This window comes from Hyla sarda, chromosome 2, assembly GCF_029499605.1.
Source record: "Hyla sarda isolate aHylSar1 chromosome 2, aHylSar1.hap1, whole genome shotgun sequence".
In the NCBI taxonomy this organism is placed as follows: domain Eukaryota; kingdom Metazoa; phylum Chordata; class Amphibia; order Anura; family Hylidae; genus Hyla; species Hyla sarda.
Genome location: NC_079190.1, coordinates 426,276,071 through 426,291,090, shown reverse-complemented (window position 1 = coordinate 426,291,090; position 15,020 = coordinate 426,276,071). Strand labels below are relative to the sequence as shown.

The 15,020-nt window shown below is 42.3% G+C and overlaps 1 protein-coding gene across 3 annotated transcripts in view; it reads left to right on the top strand.

Moving 5' to 3' along the window:
* SLC6A4 (solute carrier family 6 member 4) overlaps positions 1-15,020 on the top strand; it is a 124,966-nt gene that overhangs the window by 44,584 nt on the left and 65,362 nt on the right. Inside the window, exon 1 of one of the 3 annotated variants that reach the window (XM_056558996.1) lies at positions 3,156-3,173. The exons of the other annotated variants lie outside the window; for them this stretch is intronic. The gene's annotated coding sequence lies outside the window, so the exon portion shown is untranslated. Of the gene's footprint in view, positions 1-3,155; positions 3,174-15,020 lie in introns of those variants that run through there. 3 annotated transcript variants of the gene reach the window in all.

The following is a 15,020-nucleotide window of genomic DNA, read 5'->3' as shown; positions in this document are numbered from 1 at the left end:
GATTTGATAAGATGAGTTGTCAAATAGCGGGGTCATGCCCCCAGATCTTCTCGATATTTCCTACTTGTCCACCCATCTATCCCACACGCATAATGCCTCAGACACCAACAACGGCCATGCAGATATAGCCTCCCTCTTCCCCCTTCGTGAGCCAAGGCAGGGCAGCCAATCTACCTGGAGACATTTCCGACAGGAGGTCAACCCATTTCTTAGATTTTGTATCATGAACACACTCCAGCATTGACGATGTAATTTCCGCTTCCTGGTATTTCTGAATGTCCGGTAGACCAACTCCAACATTTTTTAGTAAGAGATTGTAACTTAATTCTCAGCTTGCCCCCCATGCCACACAAACCGCTCACTGTAGCTCCATAAAATATGTCCCCGAAACAGAAATAGGAACTGTTTGAAATACATATAGGGGGAGATTTATCAAAACCTGTGCAGAGGAAAACTTGACCAGTTGCCCATAGTTGTATATATTGAAACTCAACCAATGAGACATAGATACTTAAAATATAATTTTTAATTAATAATAAATAAATTTTTTTGTTTTTGTGACACTTACAAAAAAGAAAACACACAAATAATTTACATAACCTCAGCAATTGTACATTACCATTACTTATTATGTGCTGTAGGCTTGATGTGGGCCCTTAGGCCACAATTAAGCCTAATGATATATGATAGGAAGGGGAATGAAGGATACAGGTGAGTGCCCTAAAAACTATTAAATGTCCCTACCTATTATAAATTATAATCCCTAACTAACATAAGTGTGGATAGGGATAGGATATATATACACCACAATTAGATAAATATCAGAGTGGTAATAATATGTACAAAATTTATCATGCTTTTTATCCTACGCGTTTCTCCCATCTCATATAAATGGGTTCATCAGGGTTAAAGGAGAAATTATGAACAAAAGATGGATAATGTTATGCAATAAACTGAAGAAAAGATGGTGATAGGAAGATAGTCAATAACGGTCACCGTCACAATGTCAAATCTGTCAAAAATCGTCCTGGAGAAATAGGTACAGTGGAAAAGTCTAAAGTACATATGCAGCTAAGTGTACAAGGTATATAATGCAAGATTAACACATTATATTCAGAGCTCATTAATTTTTTGATTTTAGAACTTAGTCTATATATATTAGAATTTGATAGATGTGTTCCTCTGATAGTGTCCTTGTACAATAGAAGCCAAATGGCTAGGAGATAATCACAGTTGAAGATAATTCAAAATATATACTGAATAGGTGACTATTCCACCAAGAGGATATCTTTAAAAGATCAATGCGCAGCATGCGATAACCTAATGGACCAGGATGTAATGAGGGTGTCTCCCAAGATGACCCAGATAGCCTGGGAGGAGGGTTAATGCCAATGTGAATCAATAAGAAAGACCACCCTCGATAGGGTACCGGTTGATAGATGAATGCCCAGTGATAGATAGAAGGGCCAGACAGAAGTATTGCTTGTGAATGATGATGGTGACCGGCTCAATCAGATCGCTTCTTTCATTTTTCACAGGCCTTCCTATAAATGATCTGATTGGTTGCTAAGGGCAACTGGGCAACTTTTCCTCTGCACAGGTTTTGATAAATCTCCTCCATAGTAACTTCGGAAGGATGTCCATTTTATCAGTGTTCATCTGACCAAACCAAGACAAAAATCTGTTATGGAAAGCCTGTAAGTCTGCCCCCACCTTTTTCTGAATGGGAAGATAATTCAGAGAGAATAACTGATCTAACTGGGATGGAATCTGTATTCCTAAATAGGTTATGCTATTCTCATTCCACCTAAAGGAGAAGCTATACTTAAAGGGGTGATCCACCATAAGGGGATTTTAGTACATACCTGGCAGACAGTAATGGACATGTTTAGGAAGGATCTGCGATTGTCTTGGGGTTAAATGTTGTGAGATTACCATAACACTGTGGATAGGTTTTTGTGAACTGGTATTTCCTGTCAGAGTTTTTTTTCTTTGCCTACAAATCCCATAATTCCATTTTCCTACTTACTTCCCACACATCAGCCACCCCACCCATTGAAAATAAATGAGCTGCATCCATTCAAAAGACCTGTGGTTTTCAATCAGGGTGCCTACAGCTGTTGCATTAGTTGCAGATTGATCTCTCTCCCACCAAGTGATCGCTCCACCCATTGAAGCAGACAGGCTCCCTGTCATCAGCTGACTAGTGAGGTCAGGTCTTGGCTGCATTACAACCTGGGAAAATCTGAGACAACAGTCATTTTGTATGCTGTTAAAAATAAATATTGGGGATAAAATCACATAAGAATTGTGAGAAAACCATCACACACAGGTACAGACACTATATTATGAACTACACTAACTTTGCAGCCCCTGTAGCATAGTCAAATAAAAACATTTCCTGGAATACCCCTTTAATCCCTTCTAGAACTTCTTAGACGGAGTAATATTAAGTCCTTCCGTCTTTTTAAAATTAGCTTTGAAGTTGCTCAGTCTCCCGAAGCACTCCATTTCCCGGACTATAGATGGAAGAGAAATCTTCGGGGAGGTTATATAAAGTAATAGGTTATCAGCATACAGGGCCAGTTTATGATCGATATGTCCTAATTTTATCCCCCTAATATCCGCATTGTTTCTTATAGCTATTGCTAAATTCTCCATTGTCAACATATGTATAGGATATTGGGACAGGGGACATCCCTGTTGCATGCCATTTTTGATGCAGAAGGCCTCCGATAGGGCTCCATTTACTCGAACTTGCCCTCTGGGTGCTGAGTACAAGGCCATAACCCGACTAATAAAAGCAGGTCCTAGGCCAGTCTGTGCCAGAGATGTCCGTATGAAGTCCCAACGAACCCTATCGATGGTCTTCTCAGCATCGACCACCAAAAGGCAAGCTGACACTTTTGCTTTCTAAATGTGGGCAATCAGGGAAATAGTACGTATTGTATTGTCTTTTGCCTCTATTCCAGCGACAAATCCTGCCTGATCTGAATCAATAACTCTTGGGATAATTTTGTTCAGCCTATTGGATAAAATTTAGTAGTAGATCTTAATATTGTTATTTATGAGATAGATAGGTCTATAATTCCCACAGTGTGTACTATCTTTTCCTGGTTTAGGGAGGATCACCACCGTTGCTTCCAAAGACTGTATAGCAAATGGACAAGCCGGTGAGATACTATTAAATACTTCAGACAAGAATGGCACCAAATATACTTTAAATGTGTTGAAAAATGCCTCTGTAAACCCATCGGGTCCCACCTTCTAATGAGACTATAACCTTGTCAATTTCCTCCTCGGAAAAATCAGACTCCCTCCTATCCTTTAAGGGGGTACCCCGGCCCCAAGACATCTTATCCCCTATCCAAAGGATAGGGTATAAGATGTCTGACTGCGGGGGATCCCCGCAATCTTGCATTCAGCACCCACCTCAGTTTGCTGCACGCCGTGCTGCCAGCTCAGAATCTGCCATGTGACAACCACGGGGTCGGAGCATCGTGACGTCATGACTCCCATCCCTTGTGACATCACGCCCGGCCCCCTCCCATAGACTTGCATAGTGGGGGCGGGGCGTGATGTCAAACAAGGGGGGGGTTGTGATGTCACGATACTTCGACTCCGTGGTCATCACACGGCAGATTCTGAGCTGGCAGTGCGGCGTTCAGCAAACCGAGGTGGGTGCTGAATGCAAGATTGAGGGGGTCCCCAGCGGCAGGGCCCACGCGGTCGGACATCTTATCCCCTATCCAAAGGATAGGGGATAAGATGTCTTAGGGCTGGAGTACCCCTTTAACTCCTCTTTAACCTCTGGTAAAACTGTTTTCTCCATATATAAGCCTGCGGATGTAGCAACTGCGAAAGCATCCTTCCACATTTATTAACATGTTCATACCTGAAGCCATGAGTTTTATTGATCTTCCAGGCCTCTGCAGCCAATTCCTTTTTCTGTTCTCTAATCATAGTCATCTGTGTCAACAGTGGTTGTGGCATTTTTTTTTGTGTTGTTTAGATAAATCATCTAATTCTTTTAGCAATGTTTTTATTTTAGCTTCCGTCTAATTCTTTTAGCAATGTTTTTATTTTAGCTTCCCTTTCTACAAACCCCCCCCCCCCCCCCCCCTAATAACGCACTTCAGCGTTTCCCATTGGATAGGTAGTTGGGTCTGCTGTGTGGGTTTCTAAGAAAATTTCTATTGCTTTAATCACCGCTTGGTGACACGCCTTATCTTTTAAAAGTGACTCATTGAGTCGCCAACTCCATTCCATTCCATTCCATTTGCCCCCTGGAATATCTACTGATAGAAACACTGGAGAATGATCTGACCAAACTTTATAGCCTATCGAGGCCTTAGGGTTTTGTAACAACATATGCTGTGATATCATAAACATCTAAACGGCTATATGTCCCATGTGCGGGTGAATAGTATGAATAATCTCTGTCTTTGGGGTGGAGTATCCTCCACACATCTACCAGATGATTTGCCTCCAAAGTTGCCTGTACCAATTTCAGCACTGAATGCAGAACAGCTGAATTATAGAATTATTTATAGTTGGCTGCATAGTCAAAAAAAAGGAGGGGGGGGGAAAGAAAAAAAAAAAGGGGGGGGGGGGGAAGAACCCTCTAAAAAAAAAGAAGAAGAAAAAAGAAAATACCCCAACCTTAACACACCCTAAATTATAGAACCCTATCTACAGAGTTCTATACTACAGGGATCTAACCCCTGTAGTGGAAGTGAAAAATCTAAAGGAAAAAACCTTTATCGACGCACTATGCGTCAAACTAATGGGAGGCCTAGCTAGCAAAGTCGGCTGCAAGGGCTTCCTTTGTTAAATCAACTACCGCGCAGCTTAGGGGGGGGGGGGGGGGGGAGGGTATTCTCCAATGTATCTCCCTTTACCACCCACTCCTATGACCCAATAACCATGTTTACTTCTATATCTGTGTTTCCCCATGTTAGCTTATCTGTCAATGGGACAGTGTCTACACCATATACCCTCGCTAATCACCTGTTTAGGAGCTCTTATCTTCCCTTCCCTCCTTATCCAAGTAACCTACTTGCTAGTAGTGAGCCTCCTGTTCCTATCCTCCTGGTAGTTGGACTTCTGGTAGGTCAAGGGCTCTCAAGAAGGCCAACAGCTCCTCAGGGTCCTCAAGTGTTACCCTCTGACCATTGTTCCATACTATCAAATTAAACGGATATCCACGAGTAATTAATTCCTTTTTGTCGGAGCAGCTCTAATAATGGACGTAGGGCACGTCTTTGTTGTAGTGCAGATCTAGAAAGATCTTGGAGGAACACCAGTTTTGAGCCTTCGAATTCTATAAAGTCCAACTCAGGGTTTGGCTCATCCTTGATTCTAAAGTGGTGGATTCCACATATAACATCTCATGGATGATCTATTCGGTCCAGGCCACCGATTCTGTGCGCTCTATCTATCTCCAATTATCCTGATGTTGGCTGCTGGAGAACAGAGGTGAAGATCCTCTGCAGGACCTCAATTAAGTCCTGTGTTTTAATAATCTCAGGAAAGCCACCTGCAATGTTATTTCTTTTACTTGATTGGTCAGCATACTGTGGTCCATAGCCAGAGCCTCCACTCTGGTCTCCACCTCCTGCACCATAGATATTACTGAAGTTAGATCTTGTGTATATGAATTTTCCAGCCTTTGCACGAATATCTCCATATCTTGTTGGTAAAAGCTTCATGTGAGCCAGCCAATCCCACTCAGGCTTTCTGTGTGATTTGTCTTTTGGGGGTTGATTTATTGATTCTTCGCCTTGCGGCTCATAAATGGCTTGCTCTCCTAATATCAGAGGTATTCCCTTTGTCTGGGATTTCCCCACTTCTGGGCCCCAAGCTTTGTTTCTCACTACGGTCTCTTGAACAGTAGTTGTGTCGGCTGATTGATCTTTATGTATGGGTACTGTTGTAGAAGGCCGATTTATATCTGAGTGGAGAGCTGAATGGCTCATCGCTTGTGCTGCCTGTATGGCTTGATTTGGGTTAGAGGCCGAGCTTTTCGGTCCTTGTTGCTTGCTGGGCAACACCTCATGCTGTGGTAAGCTTATCAACTCTGTTAACTGGGGCAAAGATATTCTCTTTGTCTGTAGTTTCCCAGCTTATGGGCCCTGGACTTTGCTTCTTACTACTGTCCCTTAGACCATTGCTAGATCAGATGATTGTTCATCATATGTAGATAGTTGTAATGTCCTTAGGCCCTGTCAGATTGAGAGCCTCAGTGACCTAAGGGCTCCCCTGCAGGGTCTCCCCTTGTTATTTCCAGAATGTTGTGTATACAGGTATATTCCACCTGCTACTGAGCACAGCAAACACCAGAGATCTCAGTGCTAGTGATCAGCTACCTGGAAGGCCACAAAGCTACAGTCATTCCAATAAGTCAAAAGTCCATGTCTGCTGTCACTACAAGTAGTCAAGTCCTGCACATAGTCAAGCCTCAAGATAATTGTTTCAAGTCTATTACAAGTATAATTGGTCCCAGCAAGCTGCGAGGTCTTCTGAGTTCCTGGCCACCTCTCTGGGAATCTGGCCAAGCTGCGAAGATAATACCATCTGTCTTAAAATCAGTAAAGCCTCTGTTAAACCATAACTGGTTATGGGCTCTCCTTTCCTTAACTTGCCATTGGAATAGCGGAGATACTGTTTGTGTGGTTCCGGTACCAAAAACCACTCTGGCGTCATGAACACTTGCGGTTAATAACATCTTGCCCCAGTGGTTAATACCATCTGGCCCCACCACCTACACTGCTACACCCGTGATCCGGCCATACTCCGGTGGTGTACCACATAGTGATGTGGCTGACAGGGTTTTATCTGAGTGGAGCTCTAAGTGTCTCTTTGCTTGAGCTGCCTGTATGTTGGGAGCCAAGATTTTTGCTCTTTGTTGCTCGCCAGGCGGCACTGGAGGCTGTGGCATAGTTGCTGGTTCTGTTAACTGAGGTACAAATGACACCAGAATGCTTGGGTCGGTTCCAAAGTTCCTTCCCTTTGGCTGTATATGAAGCTTTTGAATATCCATTCGTTCTGTCAGCTAGCATCAGGCCAATCCCCTGCTCAGTTCCTGTGTGGGCTTCCATTGTAGGGCTAAGCTGTTGTGGTGTCAGTTGTAGTTCTCCTTCAAGAGCTGCTTGACGTTCGTCCGTTTGGGGTCCAACTGTCAATTATATTAAATCACAGGGTATGCTTTTTGAAGGTTTTGCTATACTGCTAGCTTTTTGAGTATTCCTTTTATTCTTAAAAGGAGGTTTTACTGTAGTAATTTTTCCTTCTTTCAATAACTAGTCCTCACCCAAGCCCCTCCTTTGACTGAATTTTAGAAAGCCATCTAATTTATCCTGGCGCCCAGAGGATCTCAAGCTGCGTGGACCAAGAGGTGACTGCTTCTTTCGATTGTCATGGCTTCCTATAAACTACAGGATTACATCACCCCTATGACATCACTTCTGGCAGCTCTGACCTCCTTGTTGCTCCTTATGTCTTTCCATGTATATAGTGTTGCTGAAGACATCCTTTCTGCTCTAAGAGTGCAGTGATATGGTAGGTGAGCGTATACAATGATAAAATGCTGTTACAACTACTCTGACTCATTCTGCCTCTCTCTTCTATGTGTGCCCTCATAGATGCAACTAGGCAATGCTGTCCTGCTTTTAAGAGTTGACAGAAGAAACATTACAAGAAAGAGAACAGGCTGAAGCTGCATCTCAAAGTAATGCACTGCTACTCTGAATTGTGAATTAAGGGACAAAATGATTAGTTGTAATAGCATAGGATTGAAAGCCAAGCAAGTGCAGTTTGATGATACTTCATCTGCTCAGTTTCTGAAAAGCCAGGGGCATCTTGGGAAATGATGGGGAAGAAGGAATCAAGATGACAGACAACATACAGTGAAGGAGTGATTTTGTATGTTTGCACACTGAAGAAGAATTAATCATTCTTTAATTTTAATGGTAGCCAATGAGATCAAAAGTACTGGGATGGCCCTCTGTTCAAAAAGCTCAATAAATGTGATCAGGCTACCAGATGCACCAAACCCCAGGTGACAAAATGAAACAATAAAATAAAAGCAAAATACTGGCGCTCAAGATCTCTTGGATATATGGACATACAAATATCCCAGAGATCTTGAGCGCCAGTATTTTAATGGTCGGTTTATTTGAATAATGAGAGACAGAATAACAAAAAATACAGAAAAAAATGATTTCCAATAAGTTATAAATTGGTTTGCATTTTACTCAGTGAAATAAGTATTTGATCCCCTATCGATCAACATGATATCTGGCTCCCAGGTAATGAGCTGAGATTATGATTTCTTTTATACCGGTAATGAGCTGAGATTAGGACTCTCTTAATTTAGAACGGGTTGTGAGATGCTGGTCTTGAGAAAATCCCCCTAAATGTTTTTTTCCATAAAACAAAAATTAGAAACCCATTAACCCTGAGATAAGACCAAAAGATCTTTCTAGTTTTGAGTTCAAAGAGAGTATCATGAAAACAGCTGCAGTTGAACTGGCCGTCATCCTCTTTCCAATAACAATATTTCTACCCAAGTAATATCTCTATTTTATGTTTCTAGTTATATGAAATGACATATTCAAGATATTTTTAAACAAGCCCCTATTGTGACTTCTGCTTTGGATCTCAACATGGCAAATTCAATTGCTGTTTAGTAATTTGGTTAGTCACCGGGACCTAAACTCCTGTGCTGCCAGAGGGATGAAAAACCAATGCTTCGAGGAACCTATTATGAAGTAGTTCACTGATGATCGGAGAATGAATGACAGTGACTTAAAGGGTTTAGCTAAGAGGCTAAGGCATCGCTGATAGGAACCCTTCAACTTTGTGTTTTTCGAAACCATTTTTTTACTACAGTAGAAACTGTTTTGTATGTTCAAGTGTAAATGTTTACAAGAATTTGAGATTATAAATAACTACAAAATATAAAACAAACATAGAAGTACTCAAGATATAAATGAGATTCACCGATATGTAATATATGTAGAGTTTTTTTTCAAAGGAAATGTGTTATCAGAAAGTGACATATTGTTTAAAACAGTTTTATGAATTATTGGGGGTATTTTTTTTTTTAAAGTTTAATAATAAGTTAACACTTCCTTTTCTTTTTAACAGTCTTCTTATTATCATAATGGGGAGTGGTCATGTTCTCCATTCTAATCTGCTGAGAAGCTGCATGAATATCACTTTATGAGATGTTAAATGGGAAGCATAGGGAAATAAAAATAACAAGAAATACTCCAGTATATATACTGTATGCATATATTGACATTACAGGAGGCTCTTCACACAGAGTATTGTGGGGCAATGTGCATGTAAAATCAGCACACAAATTTCAATGGCAAATTTGCAATGCCATTCAAATAAGTGATGAACAAAGCAAGACACCCAGCTGTAACATGGGAGGGGTGGCAGTGCGGTTATTATTCTCCACCTACACCACTGTCCATACCTACTTGCTCTACCATGCCCTAAGTTGTGGTCCCAACTGTGCGACTGTCCCTAACCTAGCTAAGTGCAGGATCCTAAGCAAGAAAAAAAAAAGAACAGACATATCCAAAAAGCACAACAAGGACAAAATCAGATCCAAAGCAAGTCAGTAGACTAACCAAGGGTCAAAACCAGGAGGAATCATTAGTGAAAAAAATCAGGAGTCAGAAGCAGAGAAGTCAGGCAGCGGGCCAGCATTCTAGGAATCCAATACTTAGATAACATGCCTGAGGCTCTGTAGCAGAAAACCTATTGCAGGCAACTGTGACCAGCAGTCACTTATTAAATCTGGTGCCGTCATGTAGATCAGGTAGCCAGTGCTGGGTATTATTGGCTTCCCGGCTCCCTGATAGGTAACTAGCCTTCTGGAAATTGGGATGGTCACCTTAGCAGCAGAGTGACACCATCCATGGAGGTGAGAGGAGCTGGGGTCGCCAGTGGACCGTGATGAGATAAGTATATTGCATTAACATTATTTTCAGAAGTGAAAGTGTTATCCAGTAATTTCTGATTATTAAAGCTTGAAAGATGTATTTACAATTCAAACAAAATTCTAACCCCAACTCCAGTTCAGTGACTTCCTCTATCAGTGACCCCTCCTAGCAGCTGGCAACAAATATGTGATAGTCAACTCTGCATACATTTGTATATGTAGTCAGTAGGAAGATACCACTAGTTAGAAGTGGCTCTATTATAAAGTCATATTTTATTAGACTCATATATCTGCTACCTGAAAAAAGCGCAATGGTTCAGAGGATGCATCCCTTTGTCAATTTCTGACAAAGGGCCGTGTCCTCCAAAACGTCACAGTGTTCAGTTGTTTGGTTCATCCACGATTATGCCTTGTGATAATATCCTCAAGGGTAAAGCTGTTAGGAATATGAACTTCACAATCTGCACTTAGATGGCACTTTGGGTGATTTTCCACGCTTATATTTGTTATGAAGATAATGCTTCTTGGAATTTCTGTGTATAAATGCAAAAGAAACTAAAGAAAAGTGGATTAAAACTGCAAATGTGTTTTACGTGTTTGTTGCCTGTTGATGACTAAATATAACTCTGCTTGAATCACCTTGTGTTTACAGTACCAGCTAGTGACCTTATAAAAGTGTTACCGCTGAGAGTAGCCAATTCATATTCAATGTAACCTGACATGAATATACAGTTAGATCCAGAAGTGTTTGGACTGTGAAACAAATTGTCATATTCTACCCTCTGTACACCACCACAATGGATTTAAAAGCAAGTCATCCATATGTGATTAAAGTTTAAGCTTTCAGCTTTAATTTAAGGGTTTAACCAACATATCACATTAAAAGAGATGTCTTGAGCTCGAAAAACATGTTTTTAAGGGCTCCAGCTGCCTTAAAAAGTTGACAATAGTAGTTCCCTGCATCAGGATTGGGATCCCGCAGGATACAATAAAATATTTGCGGGCTTGGGTGGTAACGAGGTTGTTGCGGGCAGAAGCGGGAGGTCACAGAACATACAGTGGGTCCCGCAATGCCCCAGTGAACTGATAATATGACACAAAGGGATGATGAAATGGCACAAGGGGCTGATGGAATGGCACAAAGGGGTGATGAAATGGCACAACGAGGTGATGAAATGGCACAAGGGGGTCATGAAATGGCATGGGGGATACTATTTCTAAAAGATGTGACAAAATGTTTGCAGGAGCAGGCGGCATTGGACACACACGTTGTGGTAATGGGAAGGGGCTAATGGTCAGAAATCCGGCGGGAGCAGGATTAAAAAAAACATTCCCGTGCAGGGCTCAAAGCCATAGTCCCCTTCTCGATTACCAGTTACTGGTGTCCCAACAGTGCCGCATTAGTGCGTCCTGTTCGCAACACAGATTCTGTCAACGGTCAAGCATGGTAGAGACAGTTTTCTGGCAAGGGTATATATAGCTGCCAACATAATTGTGCCTGCTGATAGATGTAAAAAGATACATTCTGTAGTGTATAGGGTTACAGTTTCTGTATAGTGACTTACATACACAACATAAATTCAACCCAAGAGTTGCTTATGGCAAAGAATTAGAATATTCAGTTGTGTGACCTGAACCTGATCTTGCATGCTGTTCACTATTCCTTCTGGGGTAGATTATGGCTTGGCATATAATCCCCAGTCATGTTCCAAGGCTCTAAAAGGGTCAGGGCACTGGCTTTTTAGAGATGTCACCAGACAGCAAGCTTTTTTCCTTCTGGAGGATGACTACTTTGCATATTTTTTCCCAGTGTTGTGTGTAGCAAAGAATACAAGAAATATCCGCACTCACCGCCGGGATCGATAGAGGCTGCTCCTAAATGGACTTCATAGCCGGACCGGGACTGTAGAGATGCTGTGTGTGCTCAGAGGCAATAACCGGTTTATTTCACGCATTTGCACTTCATCCGGCCTTCATCAGGCCAATTTATTTCGCGCATTTGCGCTTCATCAGGTTGGATGAAGCGCAAATGCGCGAAATAAACCGGTTATAGCCTCTGAGCGCACCCAGCGTCTCTGCAGTCCCGGTCCGGCTATGAAGTCCATTTAGGAGCAGCCTTTATCGATCCCGACGGTTAGTCCGGATATTTCTTGTATTCTTTGCTACACACGACATATCTAGCTGTCTTTTTGTATTTGTTCCAGCACCACCACCCGGCTCACCAGTTGATCTACCTGTTTGCTATATTGCCCTGCTGACACAGTTAACCTGTGAGAAGCCTTATGCATTTGGTGCCTTCCTCTCTCTTCTATCCACATTTTTTCCCAGTGTTGCACTGCAGCCCATAAGACTTTGCATGCCCTTAGGCAAACTGTAAAGTATTTAAATCCAGGTAGTAAAAATAATCCCTGTCTGTATGGTGATTAGTTTATCCAATTACTTTTGAGCCTGTAAAATGGAGGGACTATGGGGGAGATTTATCAAAACTTGTCCAGAGAAAAAGTTGCCCAGTTGCTCATAGCAACCGATCAGATGACTTCCTTCATTTTTAACAAGGCCTCTGCAAAATGAAAGAAGCAATATGATCGGTTGCTATTGGCAACTGGGCAACTTTTCCTCTGGACAGGTTTTGCTAAATCTCCCCTATGTGTCTTGAAAAAATTGCTAAAATGGTCACTACAATATTTTATTACACCCCTTGAATTAAAGCTGAAAGTCTACACTTCAGTCATATATTGATGGCTTTGTCTCGAATACTTTGTGGTAGTGCACAGAGGCTAAATTATGTATATTATGTTACTGTCCAAAATACTTCTTGACCCAACTGAATGGTGTGTAATACTATATATTTTCAGATATACCAGTGTGGAGTCCAGTTTTTTAATATACACTGCTCAAAAAAATAAAGGGAACACTAAGAAAACCCATCCTAGATCTGAATGAATGAACTAATCATATGAAATACTTTCGTCTTTACATAGTTGAATGCGCTGACAACAAAATCACACAAAAATTATCAATGGAAATCAAATATATCAACCCATGGAGGTCTGGATATGGAGTCACACTCAAAATCAAAGTGGAAAACAATGATCCAACTTTGATGTAATGTCCTTAAAACAAGAAAAAATGAGGCTCAGTAGTGTGTGTGGCCTCCACGTGCCCGTATGACCTCTCTACAATGCCTGGGCATGCTCCTGATGAGGTGACCTGGACTAAAGTATCTGCCAACTCCTGGACAGTTTGTGGTTCAACGTGGAATTGGTGGGTGGAGCGAGACATGATGTCCCAGATGTGCTCAATCGGATTCAGGTCTGGGGAACGGGCGGGCCTGTCCATAGCATCAATACCTTCCTCTTGCAGTACATGAGGTCCTAGCATTGTCTTGCATTAGGAGGAACACAGGGCCAACCGCACCAAAATATGGTCTCACAAGGGGCCTGAGAATCTCATCTCGGTACCTAGTCAGGCTACCTCTGGCAAGCACATAGAGAGCTGTGCGCCCCCCCCCCCCCAAAGAAATGCCACCCCACACCATTACTGACCCACCGCCAAACTGGTTGTGCTGGAGGATGTTGCAGGCAGCAGAACATTCTCTCCACCAGCATAAGGTCTCACAAGGGGTCTGAGGATGTCATCTCGGTACCTAATGGCAGTCAGGCTACCTCTGGCAAGCACATGGAGTACTGTGTGGCCCCCCAAAGAAATGCCACCCCACACCTTACTGACCCACCGCCAAACCGGTCATGTTGGAGGATGTTGCAGGCAGCAGAACGTTCTCCAGACTCTATCACATGTGCTCAGTGTGAACTTGCTTTCATCTGTGAAGAGCACAGAGCACCAGTGGTGAATTTGCCAATTTTGGTGTTCTCTGGCAAATGCCAAACGTCCTGCACTGTGTTGGGCTGTAAGCACAACCCCCACCTGGGGACATCAGGCCCTCATACCACCCTCATGGAGTCTGTTTCTGACCTTTTGAGTGGACACATTCACATTTGTGGCCTGTTGGAGGTCATTGTGCAGGGCTCTGGCAGTGCTCCTCCTGCTCCTCCTTGCACAAAGACTGAGGTTGTGGTCCTGCTGCTGGGTTGTTGCCCTCCTACGGCCTCCTCTTTATCTCCTGATGTACTGGCCTGTCTCCTGGAAGTGCTTCTATGCCCTGCGCTACACTGTCTCACATTGATGTGCCATCCTGGATGAGCTACACTACCTGAGCCACTTGTGTGGGTTGTAGACTCCATCTCATGCTACCACTAGAGTGAAAGCACGGCCAGTATTCAAAAGTGACCAAAACATCAGCCAGGAAGCATAGGAACTGAGAAGTGGTCTGTGATCACCGCCTGCAGAATCGCTCCTTTATTTCCACTTGTTGTCTGTTCCATTTGCATAGCAGCATGTGAAATTGATTGTCAATCAGTGTTGCTTCCTGAGTGGACAGTGTAATTTCACAGAAGTGGAATTTTCTTGGAGTTATATTGTGTTTGCTTTATTTTTTTGAGCAGTGTATTTTTTCTGCCTTAATATGTTGTTGATATCAAGCATCAGTTACACATCAGTTGTTTGTAGTATAGATGGCCTAGGTTGTCAGGGAAGTACTAGCATGGACAATGTCCTGTAGCATTTGCCTTGCAGTGGCATAGAACAAATTCTAAGTGACCATGATGGCTACTGACAAGCACAGTGAAAGAATAAAAGTAATATTCCATCTTTTGCCTAGGAGGGATGAATATTGTCAGGTATATCTCCTTCAAGCTGTTGCAAAGTTATAATGCTACATGTTCTATTCGTAACCTACTCACACAGTTGTTCACAGACCAAAGAGGATACTGTAAGTCACTTACAATATTACATATTATTCATCGAAAAGCCTCAGATTGTTGACATTGTGGATTCTTCATTCAGTTGACCTTTGGAAAACTTTTATCTGAATACTCATCATTATTCAGTAAGATGATATTTCATTTGTCCGCAACATTTCTTACTTAAGGATTTTGTAGCATGCAAATATTGGTGGGTACCGGATTGATGGATCCCCACTGATCCCGAGAGATTCTACACAATC